Source organism: Diabrotica virgifera, chromosome 7 (genome assembly GCF_917563875.1).
Source record: "Diabrotica virgifera virgifera chromosome 7, PGI_DIABVI_V3a".
Lineage (NCBI taxonomy): Eukaryota > Metazoa > Arthropoda > Insecta > Coleoptera > Chrysomelidae > Diabrotica > Diabrotica virgifera.
In genome coordinates, this window is record NC_065449.1 from 5,199,773 (window position 1) to 5,217,590 (window position 17,818).

General features: G+C 31.8%; 1 protein-coding gene across 1 annotated transcript in view; it reads right to left on the reverse strand.

Annotated features, from left to right (window-relative positions):
- The window catches only part of LOC126888882 (probable chitinase 10), a 137,139-nt gene that overhangs the window by 95,468 nt on the left and 23,853 nt on the right, over window positions 1-17,818 (reverse strand). The window lies entirely within an intron of this gene.

The window sequence follows — 17,818 nt, forward strand, 5'->3', positions numbered from 1 at the left end:
CTGGACTGCGCTCCGTATTGTAAGTGAAAAATAAGATTGTTTTGCCTTCGTATTGCAACTGAATAAAAATGGAATTTTTATTTAATTTTTTTATTTTATTGTTTTTTTTTTATACATTTTATGATTGTAAGTATATTTATTATATAATATTTTTTCAGAAAATACGTATTTAGTTAAAATTTTTTCCGACAATTTTTGTTCAGAAATCATTTGTGGCATTTTTCAATGTGTTTGTGTGTGTTTTATTCTTTTATTTTTTTAATTTTTGGTACTGTTTTAATAAAAATTTTTGAAAAGTAGTAAGTTTTAAAATTAGTTTAATATTTAAATAAGATATAAATAAACTGTTTAAATTATATTAATTTCGTTGAAATCATATAATAGAAGTATAACTTCTTACGTGCATACAAAATACGCACACATTTTTTTTCTAGGCTTTAAATCTATTCCGTATAGTTTTATTCATAGTCCATGCCTCGGCCCAATATAGCATTGGGGGTCTACTTATCGTTTTGTATACTTTTATTTTTGTATTACGCGATATTTCTTTAGCCTTAATTATTTTGTTCATAACCATAACCCAACGCATCTATTACGCTTGGTCAGTTTTAACTGCATTTCTGTTTCTTCCTTGCATGGGTGATCGATAAGTGTAGCCAAATACATTATATTTTTCCACCCTCTCAAATTCTACCTCTGATCCATCCTTCACCTCTAACTAAAAGTGTCCCTTGCTGTTTCTTTCTTTTTTCCTTGCAATTTCCATATATTTTGAATTATTTATATTCACTTTCAGTGGAATCTTAGCGCTATCGAACTATACGAACACATTACTGGATCAGTTAAAGTGCTTGACACACTTTCAAACGAATTTCATCCAGAACGGTGTGTCAGACAGGGATGTATACTATCTCCACAATTATTCAATATATAGATACTATGGATGCATAGTATATATATATCATAGAGCATATTATGAGAAGAGCACCTGAAGGATGGGAAAAAGGCATCTCAATAAATGGTCATAAAATAAACAACCTACGTTTCGCAGATGACACAGCCGCAAATTCTTATTCTTGCAAATAGTCAAGCAGAGCTGATTGATCTTATACGACTGGTTTAAAATGAAATTCAAATATTTGGTCTGCAATTAAACATATCAAAGACAAAGATCATGATAGTGGATAGACTACATAATCATCCAGACATACCCACAATTGATAGGTTTGAGGTTGTGAGCTCATACTTATATCTGGGGTCATTAATCACAAACACAGGGTCACTACAGGAAGAAATAAAACGTAGATGTGATCTAGCAAAAGTCGCCACAGCAAAAATGACCACAATATGGAAGGACCGTCAAATTTCAAGAGCGTTAAAGATATGGTTGATCAACTGCTTAATATTACCAATACTGACCTACGGATGTGAATCTTGGACCCTGATAAATTTGGAAAGAAGAAAGATAGACGCCACTGAAATGTTCTGTTGGAGACGAATACTACGAATTCCTTGGACGGACCATAGAACAAATAATTCAATTTTAAGAGAGCTAAAAGTTAGCCAACGACTCTCCAGTAAAGTCTATCTTAAACAATTAAAATACTTTGGACATGTTATGAGAGCAAACACAGAAAACATGGAAAGACTCATTATACAAGGAAATGTGGAAGGCCGAAGATCACGAGGAAGATCCCCAACAAGATGGATCGATCAAATTACAGGAATATGCAAAAGACATATGCATGAGTTAAAAGAAATGACCAGAGACAGAGATCTTTGGAGACGGACAATACACGACATCACGTCGACCACTACATAGTCGCGCCGGTCCAAGGGACCGCTATTTATTGAACATTGTTTTTGGAAAAAATAAGTTATATGAGAATGCGTGAAAAGAAAGATAATGTTTCTGTAGAGGCAATAAAAATAAAATTTTATTATTTTAAATAAAATTTTTATTAATTATGTAATTAATTAAATTAAAGACAAAACCACATTCGAAAATTTTAGGGTAAGTCTCTGTAAAATTTTCAAATAGATTTAGTCTAGTAAAATAAAATTTCACTACATGTAAAACAAAATGTAAATTCGTACAGGTTGAAACAAATTTTAAATCAAAGTTTAGGTGGGTACAAAAGATATTTTCAAGAAAGTATCCAAATCACACAAGCGGATCATTCTTTAAATAATTAAAAAGGGGTCATTTTTGCACAAAAATTACTTTTCAACTGCTGAGGTCATTCAGTTACTAAAGAATGTCTATAGGATTATTTTCTGCAAACTTGAGGGGTAAATCTTTCACATATAACTTACTAAATTATATTTGACCCCCTATTTATTTTAATAATTATACATGAATCTTTAAAAACAAATTTGCAAAAAATTATTTTTAGCGTTTTAAATAAGCACTATAAAATATCTTATTTTACAGGAAAAGTTGATCTATGCTATCAGTATTAATCAAAAAAAAATTGGTCCAAAAATATTTAATATTTTTTGAGATATTGAATTTGTTTATTAAATGTTACTCTATTTTCAATTGCAAAAACGCGGTTGTCGCCAAAGAAATATTCACCTGTATTAAATCTTATTAGTTTTATTTTTATGTATATTTTCGATAAATGTATTGATAAATTCAAATTTCAATTAAACTTCCCCCTAAAATGACATTTGAATATTATTCAAATTTGTTTATAATTTGTTTTTTTAATAACGTCGCGGGGATTAAATATTTTGAAATACCGTTTCATTAATTGGGTTTCTGGGAATTTTTCACTAATTAACAAATTTTTTTGTCTCTTTTTCCTCTTCTTTTTTTTTTCTTGGAGTTATATTACTACGGGACCTTTTAGGGTTAAGTTTCATTAAGAATGTCGAATCTCTAAGTTATAGATTCTAGACCTAAAAATATTAAGATTGGTCTAAAATCACTTAAATAAAATGTGGCTGGTTACTGAGTTACAAGGTGTTTTATTTAAAAATTAAAAATTATTTTTACCAAGTACTTTCAAACTATTTGACGCATCCTTATCATACTTGTCAGAAAGTGTGGGTACTATACAGTCTACTAAATTGTGACAAATAAAAGTTTCTAGCTACTACCAGAGGCGTACGACAGGGGATAGTTAATGGTTGACCCTTTCCAAATTCTACGCCACTGAGGGAATTACTATTTTAGCGAAATTTTTCGATTCTCCAATACTTTATATGTAAATAATATACTCTTTACTGGTAACGATTAAGTCATTAGTTTTCGAGATATTGGACGTTAAAAATGAAACGGCATAGTTATTTTGATTCATTCATTCATTCATTTTAAACTTCCAATATCTCTCAAACTGATGACTTTATCGATACCAATAAAATTATTTACATACAAAGTATTGAAGAATCGAAAAATTTCGTTAAAATATTAATTCACTCAGTGGCGTAGAATTTGGGAAGGGTCAATCATTCACTATCCCCTGTCGTACGCCTCTGGCACTAGCTAGAAACGTTTATTAATCACAATTTAGTAGGGTGTATAATAGCCACACTTTCTGCCAAGTATGATAAGGATACGTTAAATAGTTTTAAAGTACTTGGTAACAATAATTTTTAAATTTTTAAATAAAACACCCCGTAACTCAGTAAGTAGCCACATTTTATTTAAGAGATTTTAGTTAAATCTTAATATTTTTAGGTCTACAATCTAGATCTCATAGACTCGACATTCTTAATAAAATTTAACCCTAAAAGGGCCCGTAGTAATATAACTCCATGGAAAAAAGAGGAAGAAAAAACGACAAAAAATTGTGTTAATTAGTAAAAAATTCCCAGAAACCCAATTATCGAAACGGTATTTTAAAATACTTAATCCCCGCGACGTTATTAAAAAAACAAATTATAAACAAATTTGTAGGATTTTCAAATGCCATTTTAGGGGGGAGTTTAATTGAAATTTGAATTTATCCATACAATCATCGAAAATATACATAAAAATAAAAATAATGAGATCTTAAGCAGGTGAATACTTCTTTGGCAACAACCGCGTTTTTGCAATTGAAAATATAGTAACATTTAGTAAACAACTTCAGTATCTCAAAAAATATTAAATATTTTTTGACCAATTTTTTTTCTTAATACTGGTAACATAGCGCAACTTAGTCTGTAAAATAAGATATTTTATAGTGCTTATTTAAAACGCTAAAAATAATTATTTGCGAATTTGTTTTTTAAGTTTTATATACAATTATTTAAATAAATAGGGGGTCAAATTTAATTTAGTAAGTCTTATGTGAAAGATTTACCCTTCAGCTTTGTAGAAAAAAATCCCATAAATCCTTCATTGATAAGTGAATTACCTCAGCAGTTAAAAAAGTATTTTTTTTGCAAGAAATGACCCCTTTTTAATTATTTAAACAATGATCCCCTTGTATAATTTAGATACTTTCTTGAAAATATCTTTTGTACCCACCTAAACTTTGATATAAAATTTGTTTTAACCTGTACGAATTTACATTTTGACTTTGTTTTATTTTATTAGGCTAATTGGGTTTAGGTTCAAAATGGAAGACAATAGAAAAGTCTTGTGCAACATCGTTCGCAAAAGAATCGAGTTATTAAACAGTTGTTCAAAAACATGGTTTTATTAAGGGGATAGGCGCAAAATCTTGGTCCAATGCTATTTAAATGCATTCATTTTTTTCGAATGCTGAGAAAAGTAATAAGTATTTTGAAAAAAAATAAAAAGTTTAGTGTGATTTTTCAAATTTTTCAAAAATATTAATTAGTTTTCTAACGATTCGAAAAAATGAATGCATTTAAATAGCACTGGATCAAGCTTTTGCGCCTACCCCCTTACGCATTTTCAATAAATGTATTTTAAACAAACCATCAGCAAAGATCTAAGGACATTCCTCTAGTTTTACGATAATTAAAGATGATACTATTGTTGATGTCATCTCAATTAACTGTACTTAAGAGTATCATCAAAAGAACCTTGTAAAACAAAAGAGAACTAACTACCTTTTATTTCCAATTTGCTTTTTAATATCATCACGATGATTCTAAATTTGCATCGGCAAATGTTTTTGTTTCGATAATTATGGGTAAAGGTTTAAAAAATACTACTATTCATTATTATAGTAACTAACCAGATCATGGTCACAAGAAATGTGTATATTGTCATTGTTTTTATCTATGCTCTTATAAATCTTTTTTAAGAAGCCTTCTGAAGAAAACTTCTATTAATTATAGAGCATTTGAGAAAAAAAGGTTATGTATAACAATTATAAAAAGATCTATATTATCTCTATGTTGTAACAAAATAATATAGCTTACAGTGTTAGAGTGCAAATAAAATATTAATTATTGTAAAACTATCTAGCAGTTTGAAATATGCTTCTTTTCATGAGCATTTTTCAGTGCGTTACAAATGATAGAAAAAAAGGTAAGTCCGTGATAATATACATTTTAGTGACATGACATTTTAGTTAAATCTGACAGTTGTCACATTTTATTTGCAATTTGGCATAAAGTCAAATCAATTTTGTTTATTTGCATTTATAAAATGGTATTTTCTTTGATTTGTATAGTCTTATAAATTGAATAGATTATATTCGTAGATATATTATATAATACGTAAATAATTCTTTTTCTATTATAGCGCCATCTATTGACAACTAGAATAAATGTTATAAATATCACCGACGAAATGTAATCACCGACGTGCGTTTTTCTGTCACATGCAATTTAATGCGTTAGAAAGAAATCGAAAAACTGTGACGCACTTAAAGATCCTCATGAGAAAAAGCATACATAATTTATACTAAGAGTAATATATTGTCACACACAGATGCCGCTAAACCAAATTACTTTTAGAAAAATTGTTAAAATTGTTATAGATTCCTGCTTCATGTTTACCATTTTACCAAAGAAGACTAGAGAAATAAAAAGCACAAAATCTGGATTCGTAAAACAACCACATTGTTATCTTATGCACCTAAGAGATCTAAAACTGTTCTTCTATTATCAACAATGCACCAGGATTCTGCAATTGATAATACAACGGGCAAGAAAAAACCTGAAATAATTACATTTTATAATGATTCAAAAGGAAAAGTGGATACAACGGATAAGTTGTGAGTTAAATGTAATGTTTAGAGAAGAACAAAAACGTGGCCATTGGTTAAATTTTTCCATTTGATCAACATTTGCGCTCTAAATGGGTTCATCGTTCATCACCATAATAATGAAAGTCCCTGAATTAAGAGAAGAATTTTTGAAGTTATACTTCTTTACGATCGAGAGTAAAATTTTATAATGCCGGGCGCATGCGCACACAGACAGTATGTATTTCGTTGCTAATCTTTCAAGATATGTATGTATCAGCGCTGTCAGCGCAAATAAGTCATGTTATATCATATAAAAGGATATATTACTATTTTTAGGAAATGTATTATTTATTATAATTTTTGTCTCTTTGGATTTGTCTTCCTCGGGAATAAGATATTTTATAATAATAGTAAGTATATTTAAAGTATTTTTGTATACTTCACTTGGTCTATTAAATTTGTCCGTATGTATGAGAAATCTTGTAACCTGTCAAAGCAAAGGCAACATAGCTCAGTGGTAGAGCGTGTGACCGGAGATCAAGAGGTCCCAGTTTCAAATCCCGGACGATTCATATTCTTTTTTTATATATTTTTGGTATCGTTTTAATAATTTTATTTTAAAAGTGGTAGGTAAAGAAAGTTAGTTTAATATTTAAATAAAATACAAATAACCTGTTAAGTATATTAATTTCGTTGAAATCATAATAATAGAAGTATAACTTCTTACGTGCGTACAAAGTACACACACATTCTTTTTTTAAAGCACTGGGAAAGGGACTAGTAAAAGAGCATCAAAAAGATCGTTTGGAAGACCTGAAACTCTCAAGAAAAATTAGAAGACTAATATCTGATCGGTTAAATAAAGCCGGAAGTAGATGAACTGCCGAATACAGGTCAAAGAAAAAGATGCTGCATATGTCCAAAATAAAAAAATCGGCATTCCAAACGAATATTTTCAAACTGCAGAAAAAATGCCTACTCTGAATACGCAAAAAATATCTGTACTGAATTTTACAATCATTAGATATTTTTTATTGTATAAAACATTGAAATGTCATAATACTAAACCTTGGTGCCTGTAAGGCGTCATGCGAGCAATTATGTATGGAAAATCTGCAATAATAATTTTTATGATTAACTATTTAATGGGAAATAAGCCACAATTAAATTGAAAAAATAATTTTATTAACGTTTCGAAGCCCAAATCGGGTTTCGTTGTCAAAATACAAAATACTATTAAAATAAACAAAAATGATGTTGCTAAGTAAAGACATTCTTCTAATAATTTATTTAATCTGACTCATTTATATTGGAAATTCAGACGTATATTATACATTTTAAAGTAGAAGACTTTAAAATGATATCGCCAATATTTATGAGTTACGTTCCTGGGACGACTTTACTAAAAGATAGTTCATTCGATTACATGAAATCAATCCTAACTCAAGAATATCCGTCACAAAAAAATCATAGCATGTGATTTGTCTTTAAGAAGACAAACAAATGCAACGATGACAGTAAAATTCTCGCGTTAGAGATTCCATAGTAAATCACGAGGGAAAACCAGGAAAAAACCTCGTGATACTATCCCGACATCGTAAGTATTTGGTCTTACATTTAATTTACTTTCAAAAAACTAATACCAAATTCTGACTTTAATATGTTTAATTTATATTTAATTGTGGCTTATTTCCCACTAAATAGTTAATCATAAAAATGCCACAAGGAAATAGCTTCAGAACATCAATAATATTTATACAATGAAAATATTATAAAAAGCACAACCTTTTAGATGGCATAAAGAAAAATAATTTAAACATTACGATTCCTTTAATGTAGTTCTGGAACTGATTTCTTATGGCACGTTTGAGTTAAATATTTTGTTATAATCCCATAGATATAGATTATGGAAATATTGTTTCTATTTTATTTAAGCGCAGTTCAGCTTAAGAATTCCTAACTCAACTAATGTCAACTTAAGAATTCTTATACTCTAGAGTATTATGTATTATGTAACTGATTATTGAATATCGTCATTCTACAACTATAACGGTATTATTGTTGACTCATGCAGTCAGTACTACCTGAATGTTGAATTAATTAAATTATTTATACATATTACATTAGAAAGGATACTGATAAAAAAATAGATTACTTCTCTGTGCACGGAATCTAGATAAAATTTCATAAGCAAATTTTTAAGCAATTAATTATAGACCATTTGTCATAACTTTTTTCTGATATTTTTTGATAATTTAACTCTTTATAGTTGACCTTGTGGGATCGGTACTCACAGGAGGGACCGCAGACGTTCGGATACAATTAGCGTCTCTTTGCAAAGACAATGACGTCGACTTTGCAAAGTAACAAGACACTTATAGTCCAGGGTAATAAGGATTTTCTCGAGACACTCAAAGATCCAAGTAGCTGACTACTTTTTTAGTTATTGTCCTCTGAGTACGGGTCAAATGTGTCAAGTTTTCTACTAATGGATATTTTGATTCGTTATATATGTTCATGGTATTGTTCGTAATGCGGATAAGTCCAATTTTCCAAATTTTTGTTACACATTTTTTTACGTTTCATAGAGTCTCTAACCCGAACTATTATACCCCCTAAAACGACTAACTGAAGTCCTAACTGCAAGACGCAAGAGTCTCGCAGGCTTAGTCTTGTTCTTATTCAAATCTTACACGGTCAGTCTTGGTCTTGGTCTTGCTAAAATTAGGCGGTCTTGATCTTGGTCTTGCGAAAACGCAAGAACAAGATTAAGACAGAAGATGAACAAGATGAAAGAAGGTTAAAAGACCTGGCCCTTTGAACCTTTAGTACATCTGGAGAAACAGAGTGCAGTGTCATAGTGCGGTGAAATAATCAAGTTTTAGTTTCAGTGATTTTTTAAACTTTTCTCGAATTTTTATTCTTTTAGGTTTTAAATTTGATATATTATGTTCCAAGTAACTGTTATGTTGTATTTTAAAATTATAGGGTTATATGTCTTACAGCGGGCTCGCCACTGGGCGGCTTCCCTCTATGTTATTTTACAATAATTATGCATATTGCTTATTGCTTGTGATGAGACAGATTACAATAAACATTTAATGTTATTAAAAAAAAGATCAAGACTGCAAGACCAAGACCGATTTTGGGCAACACTAATTCCAACCTAACAAGGGTTCCAAAATTAATTATTAAGTTTTGAGATAAAGGACCATACGAAAAAGCACACAATACTGCGTATATAGCAAAAGAAAACTCCATATGTACCATAAAAATTACCCCAAACCTCAAAATCAAAAGTAGCAATTCTGTGAAATTAGCTGGTGATCTATGGGGAAGGATTGGGGAAATCCCCTCCCCCCAAAGAGGTCAAAAAATTAAAGAAAAATATTGTTGAAACATAAAAATATATTAGTTAGCATGAAACTTAACCAAACCAAAAATAGTTTGCGCTTATCTTATTATGTCTTTTGGTTGCTGTTTCATTGGAAGTTCCCCCTTCCCCAAGGCAAGTTCCCCCAAGGCCTAGATCCTAGATATCTAGATGTCCTAGATGTCTAGGTCCGCCACTGTAAAAATAACAAAAAAATTTAAGTTGTACAGCAAACAATCTTTTTTGTATAGCAAAAAATATCTTCCCTCAGATACTGTTAGCTAGTGTTACGATTTTTTTTTCAACTATCCCCGATGAATAACTTATGAAATATTTTGAAGTACGTCAATGTGTTCTTTCGCTATTAGCTGTTATTAGCTTGTACTAGAATTCACGCTCCATTTGCTTTTCGAAATGCTAAAATAAACTTTTCTGTTCTGTAAGAATTCAGTAGATAACTGGTTTTTACGATCCAACAGATTGTTTAAATGAAAGTCGATGGTTTACATAAATGCAAACAGTACTTAGTAGAACAGGATCAGTACTGGAAAGTCTTATATAAGGATATCTATTGCAATCAAAAGTTTGTACAATTATTGTTTGGTAAAATATTTTATACAATATTTATTCTAAAAAAATTATTGAAAAATCTTTTACAAAAGGTATATATTTATTCTGTTAAGTTCTGTCCGGATGATTGAAGAAAACTGCTTAACAACTTTGTTTTTTGCTGATGACAGTGATGACCAAGTAATTCTGGCCAACGATGAACATGATATGGATTATATGCTAAAATAGTTACAGATCGAATATGAAAAATGGGCACTTCTTATATATGAACTTGGAGAAAATGGAATATTTGAGAATAGGAGAGGAAGCCGAAGATCCGGAACTAGAGTTAAGAAGTATAAGAAAATGTAAGGAATATAGATACTTAGGAAGCATAATATCAGAAGAAGGAACTACAAAAAGATACATACAGCATAGGATACAGCAAGGAAGGAAAGCATCTCGTATTTTAAATGGTCTACTATGGTCTAACAAGGTGAATCTGGACACAAAATTAACAATCTACAGAACAATTGTGGAACCTATGTATTATAACTTATGAAACAGAGTGTTGGCAACTCACAGGAAAGGAAAGAAAAAATATAGAAGTAACGGAGATGGATTACTTACGTAGAGCATGCAGGGTATCTAGATTAGAACACGTACCAAATGAGGAAATAAGACGACGGACAAAGAGTGTATATTCCATGGTTGACCATATAGAAACAAAGAAATTGCTATGGTATGGTCATGTTATGAGGATGTCAGAGGAAAGATGGCCAAAAAGAGCATTAAATTACACTCCCATAAATAGAAGAAGAGGAAGGCCTACAGAAACATGGAAGAAAGGCATAGAATAGTCTATGGCAGATAGAGCTATTGAAGAAAACGAATGGGTGGATAGAAAACGATGGCGAGTGAAATGTGGGATGCGGAGGAGACCGTAGGAACCCCACTGCTTATATATAAGTTCTGTCCGACAATCTACATGGGACGTTTTCGTAGTCTGACGTTCCAAACCTGTAACCTGTTCCTCAATTAAAACTTCCCTTGTTCCAGTGTTCCCGTATATCAAAGTTTGTCCGACTATACACTGTTAATTTTAGCTTGCTACTACTTTTTTTGGTAACTTTTTTTGGTACGCGGGATCCAGGCCTCTAAATATGGTTGTGTATATGCCCCCTGAGTACCTTTCTTTACGATTTTTGAATATTCAGAAATAATATTGGCAGTGAGTACCTACAATCACGTTTTAATGACCTTGTAGTACATTTTGGTAGAAATAATTTACACAGTAGGTTGAATACACAGCAATGGTTACTTTTTATAAGTATGCTTAATTTGCTTAATGATTAGTGACTGACCTCGTATCTTAGTGGTAAATCGCTTTTATATCTTGTACTTCGTAAGTTCCTGCTATCTAAATATGGAAAAGGTTATTTCGCTGACAAATTAAAACAACATGATTTAAATCGGAAGTAAAATTTAAAAGAAAAAATGCCTTTTGCAACTTTGGAAATAAATAATTAGTTACAGTGTTTATCGTTTTCAAATAATACAATTTGTAATTAGTCTACTTGTAAATAGTTATCAAAGAATATTTTTCTTAACCATCTCAGCCAGAATCTTAGCCTGCCGCCTTTGCTTGGTCGTACTCGCCTTTGTCAATGACTTAGAAGCAGCAGCATAATCAACATTAGAAGTTATTGATATTTTCTCGAGCTTTAGAAGCTGTATTAAGCAAATGTTACTGGTTAAACAATGCATCCCTGGCTTACTCCCAGTTTTATTATTCTAATATCTCTCATATCCAGATTTTTACCTTGAAGTGGCCATATAAGCGAATTATTTAGGACTTTGCGTCAAAGTTTTCTCTTGCTACCACTTCCGGAAATTTCGCAGCCAAGATGTTCTTCTTTGGCCTGGGCTTCTTCTTCCACACGGACCTCTTCTTCTGGCGATCTTTCCATGATTCCAATATAGATGTTGTAAAAGTATTAGATCTTAATCTTCTATTAAAATTATTTCTAGATATTCAAACAGCCTATTATGATGAATCCTATCAAACGCCTTCTCACAATCTATTAAGCAGACGTAACTTGTTTATGTACTTCCCATCATCGTTTCCCAATCGTCTGAAACCGAATTGTTGTTTTCCCATATTGTCTCTTCACATTTCTGCTTGATTCTATTAATAATTATCTTAAGAAGTAGCTTGAGAGAGTGACTCATGACACTAATTAGTCTAAAGTCTTTACATGATGCTGTATTAGGTTTTTTTGGGAGTGGAATAAATGTAGACTCTAATCATATCTCCGTCATTATTCCAGTTTCGACAAGATTATAAGACTTAATAAAATGCCAGGGTAATACAGAACAAGCATGCGAATTATATTACTAAAAAATGGTGATAAGAAACAATCAGAAAACTACAGAGGTATAATTATCTATCTTTCGCGTTTCTCTGTGCCTTTAGGAGCTAGCAATCATGTATATAATGACTCAAAATACAAAGCTCATAATACATTATTTGATTATAGTGCAATGTATAAGTAAAAGCAAATCCTTGTAAAACATAATGATGTTACCAATGCCTTATGCTTTCGACAACTAATTGACATCAGTTCAATATATTCCAAACGAGTAGGTATTACGAAAAGCTCCTTGAATATTTATTCAAACCTAGAGGTAAATGCAACAAAAACTTAACGAATACAGCACATAAAGTTATGTAACATCGAGATAATTCTTCGACACATTCCTTGCTTGCGAATTGCCGTTTGCATCATATTAGATGCTGATAATCCTTCTATGAATATAAAGCGATAAGATCTAAATTTTACAAGATAACCTTGGGATTATAAGATCATAAGATTTGAGTAAGAACTAAATAAATAAAAAGTGGCAAGACGACAAGAACAGATTATGATTAAAAAGAAATTAAAACTAATAATATTTTCTTTTCGTTTCAATTGGAGGTTGTATATCTTCATCACTATCTTGACTCTATTTACCGCTGCTCTGAAGAGGTCTACTGAACTGCATTTTAACCAACTCTTCAAATTTTTCAACCATGACACTCTACTTCTGTCTTTACTCCTTCCTCCTTTTATCTTTCCCTGTATTATTATTCTTAGCATTTCATTTCGCTGTCCCCTCAATACGTGTCCCAAATTTTGTAAATTTCTTGAAAAGTTCAAATATTTGGGTGTACATATTAGTCAACAGAAGAAATGAAAGTGTAAATATGAAAAGAAGAATTCAATTAGCTAATCGTTCTACAGAAATAAAAAATCGAGAGAAGAAAATAAACTAATTGCTGCATATTTTTATGGATAGAGATAAAAGTTGATTCGCATTAGAGATTGCAATTGCTGAATCCAGCATCCAGAAATCCAGCTAGATCCAGCGCTTTTTTTACATGCTGGATATCCAGCACCGCAAACGTGTCAAATTCGAGATAATATATAAGCAGTGGGGTTCCTACGGTTTCCTCCGCATCCCACATTTCGCTCGCCATCGTTTTCTATCCACCCATTCGTTTTCGTCAATAGCTCTATCTGCCATAGACTATTCTATGCCTTTCTTCCATATTTCTGCAGGCCTTCCTCTTCTTCTTCTATTTATGGGTGTGTAATTTAATGCTCTTTTGGCCACCTTTCCCCTGAAATCCTCGTAACATGACCATACCATAGCAATTTCTTTGTTTCTATATGGTCAACCGTGGAATATAACCTCTTTGTCCGTCGTCTTATTTCCTCATTTGGTACGTGTTCTAATCTAGATACTCTGCATGCTCTACGTAAGTAATCCATTTCCGCTACTTCTATATTTTTTCTTTCCTTTCCTGTGAGTTGCCACTCTGCTCCATAAGTTATAATAGGTTCCACAATTATTGTTCTGTAGATTGTTAACTTTATGTTCAGCTTCACCTTGTTAGACCATAGTAGACCATTTAAAATACGAGTTGCTTTCCTTCCTTGCTGTATCCTATGCTGTATGTCTCTTTTTGTTGTTCCTTCTTCTGATATTATGCTTCCTAATTATCTATATTCCTTACATTTCCTTATAGTTCTTAACTCCAATTCCGGATCTTCGGTTTCCTCTCCTATTCTCAAATATTCCGTTTTCTCCATGTTCATACATAGGCCCCATTTTTCATATTCGATCTGTAATTTTCTTAGCATATAATCCATATCATGTTCATCGTTGGCAAGAATTACTTGGTCATCAGCAAAAAAAAGGTGTTAAGTAGTTTTCTTCAACCATTATTCCCATCCTAGCAACTGTTTTCCTCCATTGCTCCAGAGCTTTCTGGATATATATTTTAAATAGTGTTGGCAATAAGCAGCACCCTTACCTTAAACCTTTTGTAACAGGAAATGGTTTCGACATAGATTTTACCTGTTTAATACAGCTTTTCGAATTTTGATACATATTTTGAATTGCTCGCACATATGCTTCGCTTATGCCTATCGTGGGCAAAATTGCAAAGAGTTTCTTTAAAGGTACCGTGTCGTAGGCTTTTCCAGATCAATAAATGTTAGGTGAGTAGACAGATTCCTTGCTCTTCTTTTCTCTATTATTTGTTGCATCACGAATATGTTATCTGCGCACGATCTACCGGCGCGAAAACCACTTTGTTCTTCCATGTCCTGAATTTCTAATTCCACATTTTTCTTTAATATTCGAAATAAGTTAATTAATGTCTTCATTAGCCTCTTTATTCAAAGCCGTGAGTCGACAACTTGCCGTTCTATCGTGCTAGCAGTAGCTCAGTATGCTGGAAAGTTTCTACAGCCTAAAAGTTTGCATCGATATAGCGTTGATAGACATTGATTTTACGATAAAATTCTTTGCTCAATAATCAATGAGTTGATCGCCACTCTTTAACCGGTGAAACTGGCTGTAGACGCTCTGCAGAAGAGAGTCCATTATGATAACAGCCGACACAACCATGAAATTTGTCCTAGACAAACTAAATAGCCAGGACTCTAGCCTTAGTGCCGATCTATCGGAAGCACTACGCAACAGAATTGCGGAACGGCACCTCTCTGAAGTTACAGGTACATTAATGTACTTACAAAATCCAAAAAAGTATGACGAAGGACTAAACAATCCTGGTTATTTCCCCATGCTGAAAAAGAATGCAATGCGACAAGAGGTGAAAGAATTTTTGAGTCGTATAAATAAACAAGTGATTGTGAAACCAGTGCAAGAGAACACAATGGAAGAAGATGGACCAACTAATCCAGAGCCCGTGAATTTTACTTTGGAACAAGAACTTGAGATTGAATTGAAACGAGAAAGGGAAAACTTCTATAACCAATGTTGTTCTGAAGCTATTTCCTTGTGACATTTTTATAATTACGTATTTTTTATGGGAAATAAGCCACAATTTTACTAAAAAATGAATTTATTAACGTTTCGAAGCCCAAATCGGGTTTCGTTGTCAAAATACAAAATACAAAATACCGATTTGGGCTTCGAAACGTTAATAAATTCATTTTTTAGTAAAATTGTGGCTTATTTCCCATAAAAAATACGTTTCTATAACCAAAAAAAAACTGGTTCTCAAAAAGATTACGAAAAGAGTTTGGAAAAGGAAATGGCAGTTTATGAGACCGAAGGAGTGAAAGGCGATCATTGTCCATCGTCTATGTCTATTTTATGACCTTAAAACCGACCAGCATAGAGGCCGAAAATGCTTTTTCCACCTACCTCTACCGAAAATATACTTTTCCGGACCTGATTGTAGGGAGCAAAGTTGTACTTTTCCTCCCTAGGGAGGAAAAGTAAAAGTGACGTCAAGGTATGTCATTCATGAAATATAACTTATTGACGCCCTGTACAATATCTATTTTCTATTACGTAAGTATCTATACATTTTAACGTTTATTTATAAAACACCCTGTATTTTGCAGGATGGTGAAAAACAATAAATTGTTATTTTGATTTAACAATGTTTGCATTAATAATTTAACTTATATTTGACAGTTGACAGTTATATTGTACCTACTTGTTAGTTTTAGTTCTCATAAGTTTTGTTAGTTAGTTACATAAATAAATTAAGTAAAAATGAAAAAATGACTTGTTATTTGAGGAAGGTGGAAAAACCATATGTATAACATGGGAGTAAAGTGCCTTTTCCTCCCTTGTTATACAAATAGCTATTTGTATAACAAGGGAGGAAAGTGCTACTTTTCCTCCCGAGAATGAAGTTTACTGCCCGACGCGTAGCGGAGGGCAGTAATCATTCAAGGGAGGAAAAGGCACTTTACTCCCATGTTATACATATGGTTTTTCCACCTTCCTCAAATAACAAGTCATTTTTTCATTTTTACTTAATTTATTTATGTAACTAACCAGCAAAATTTATTAGAACTAAAACTAACAAGTAGGTACAATATAACTGTCAACTGTCAAATATAAGTCAAATTATTAATGTAAAAATTGTTAAATCAGAATAACAATTTACTGTTTTTACCATTCTGCAAAATACAGTGTTTTTAAATAAACGTTAAAATGTATAGATACTTACCTAATAGAAAATAGGTATTGTACAGGGCGTCAATAAGTTATATTTCATGATTGAAATACCATGACGTCACTTTTACTTTTCCTCCCTAGGGAGGAAAAGTACAACTTTGCTCCCTACACTCAGGTCCGGAAAAGTATACTTTCGGTAGAGGTAGGTGGAAATAGCTATTTCCTCAACCAGCTATATGTGCAGTTCTGTGCGAAGTAGGTTAGGTGATAAGACGATAGATAAAATATCTTTTTTAGGTCTCACTTCCAAAAAACTAAATAATTCTTGTTTCTGTTGTTTACAAATTTAGAATACAGACAAAAAAACATTAAAATCATGTTTTTATTTTGATTCCACATTTTGCTGGATCCGCGCTGGATTAGGCCAATCTTGCAAAAATCCAGCTGGATTGAAAATGCTAATGAATTTTGCTGCTGGATTTCAATGCTGCTGGATTGAAAATGCTGCTGGATTGCAATCCCTAATTCGTATCAATCACCACGCTTAGGTTTATACAATGCCCTCCATTTCGGTTTTTACTTCTCCATTATGGTCTTGAATGGCTTGAAATTATGGCTTTAACTCACGGGCCAAATATTTAACTTTTGTAAATATATAGTTCCTGACTTTCATGGCGGTTTGCCTGTTGCTCCATTTCTTGACATCGGTAATTGTATTGTTGTTTTTATCTTTGATGCGCATGCGTTTTATTTTCCTGCTTTTAGCTCTGTTATTTCTTGAGGGTTGCTTCCTGTTTTTGTGATATTTTTCTGCTGAAAATATCCAGCATTTTATTCCATTCCATGTTTTATTTATGTCTTCTAATTTTTGTGATTTTTCCTTGCTTATCAATTTCATTTGGAATTCTTCTGCATCATTTACCTACTCTTAGTTTTAGTTATTTTGTCTGATGTATTTTTCTAGTTGTGATTGTCACAAACATAATTTTGAAATTAATTGCTCAATTGCATTTAAAATGAATCATTATACCCACAAAATTAACCAAGCTAATCGATTTTATTTACTTTTGAATTAACTACTTATTTTCCACGTTTTTCATTGTTCATTTATACCACCTTTTTAAACTCTCTAAACAAATATGTTATATTCACGGTTATAAGCTCGGCAATAAATAAATAGTTAAATTTATAGTAATTACTGTAATTATATTTTATTTACTGTAAATGTAAAGACTGTGACAAATACTATTCGGTACTTTCTAAGTATATAGTACTCGCAGAGTTATAATGGGCGAAATTTTATTATATA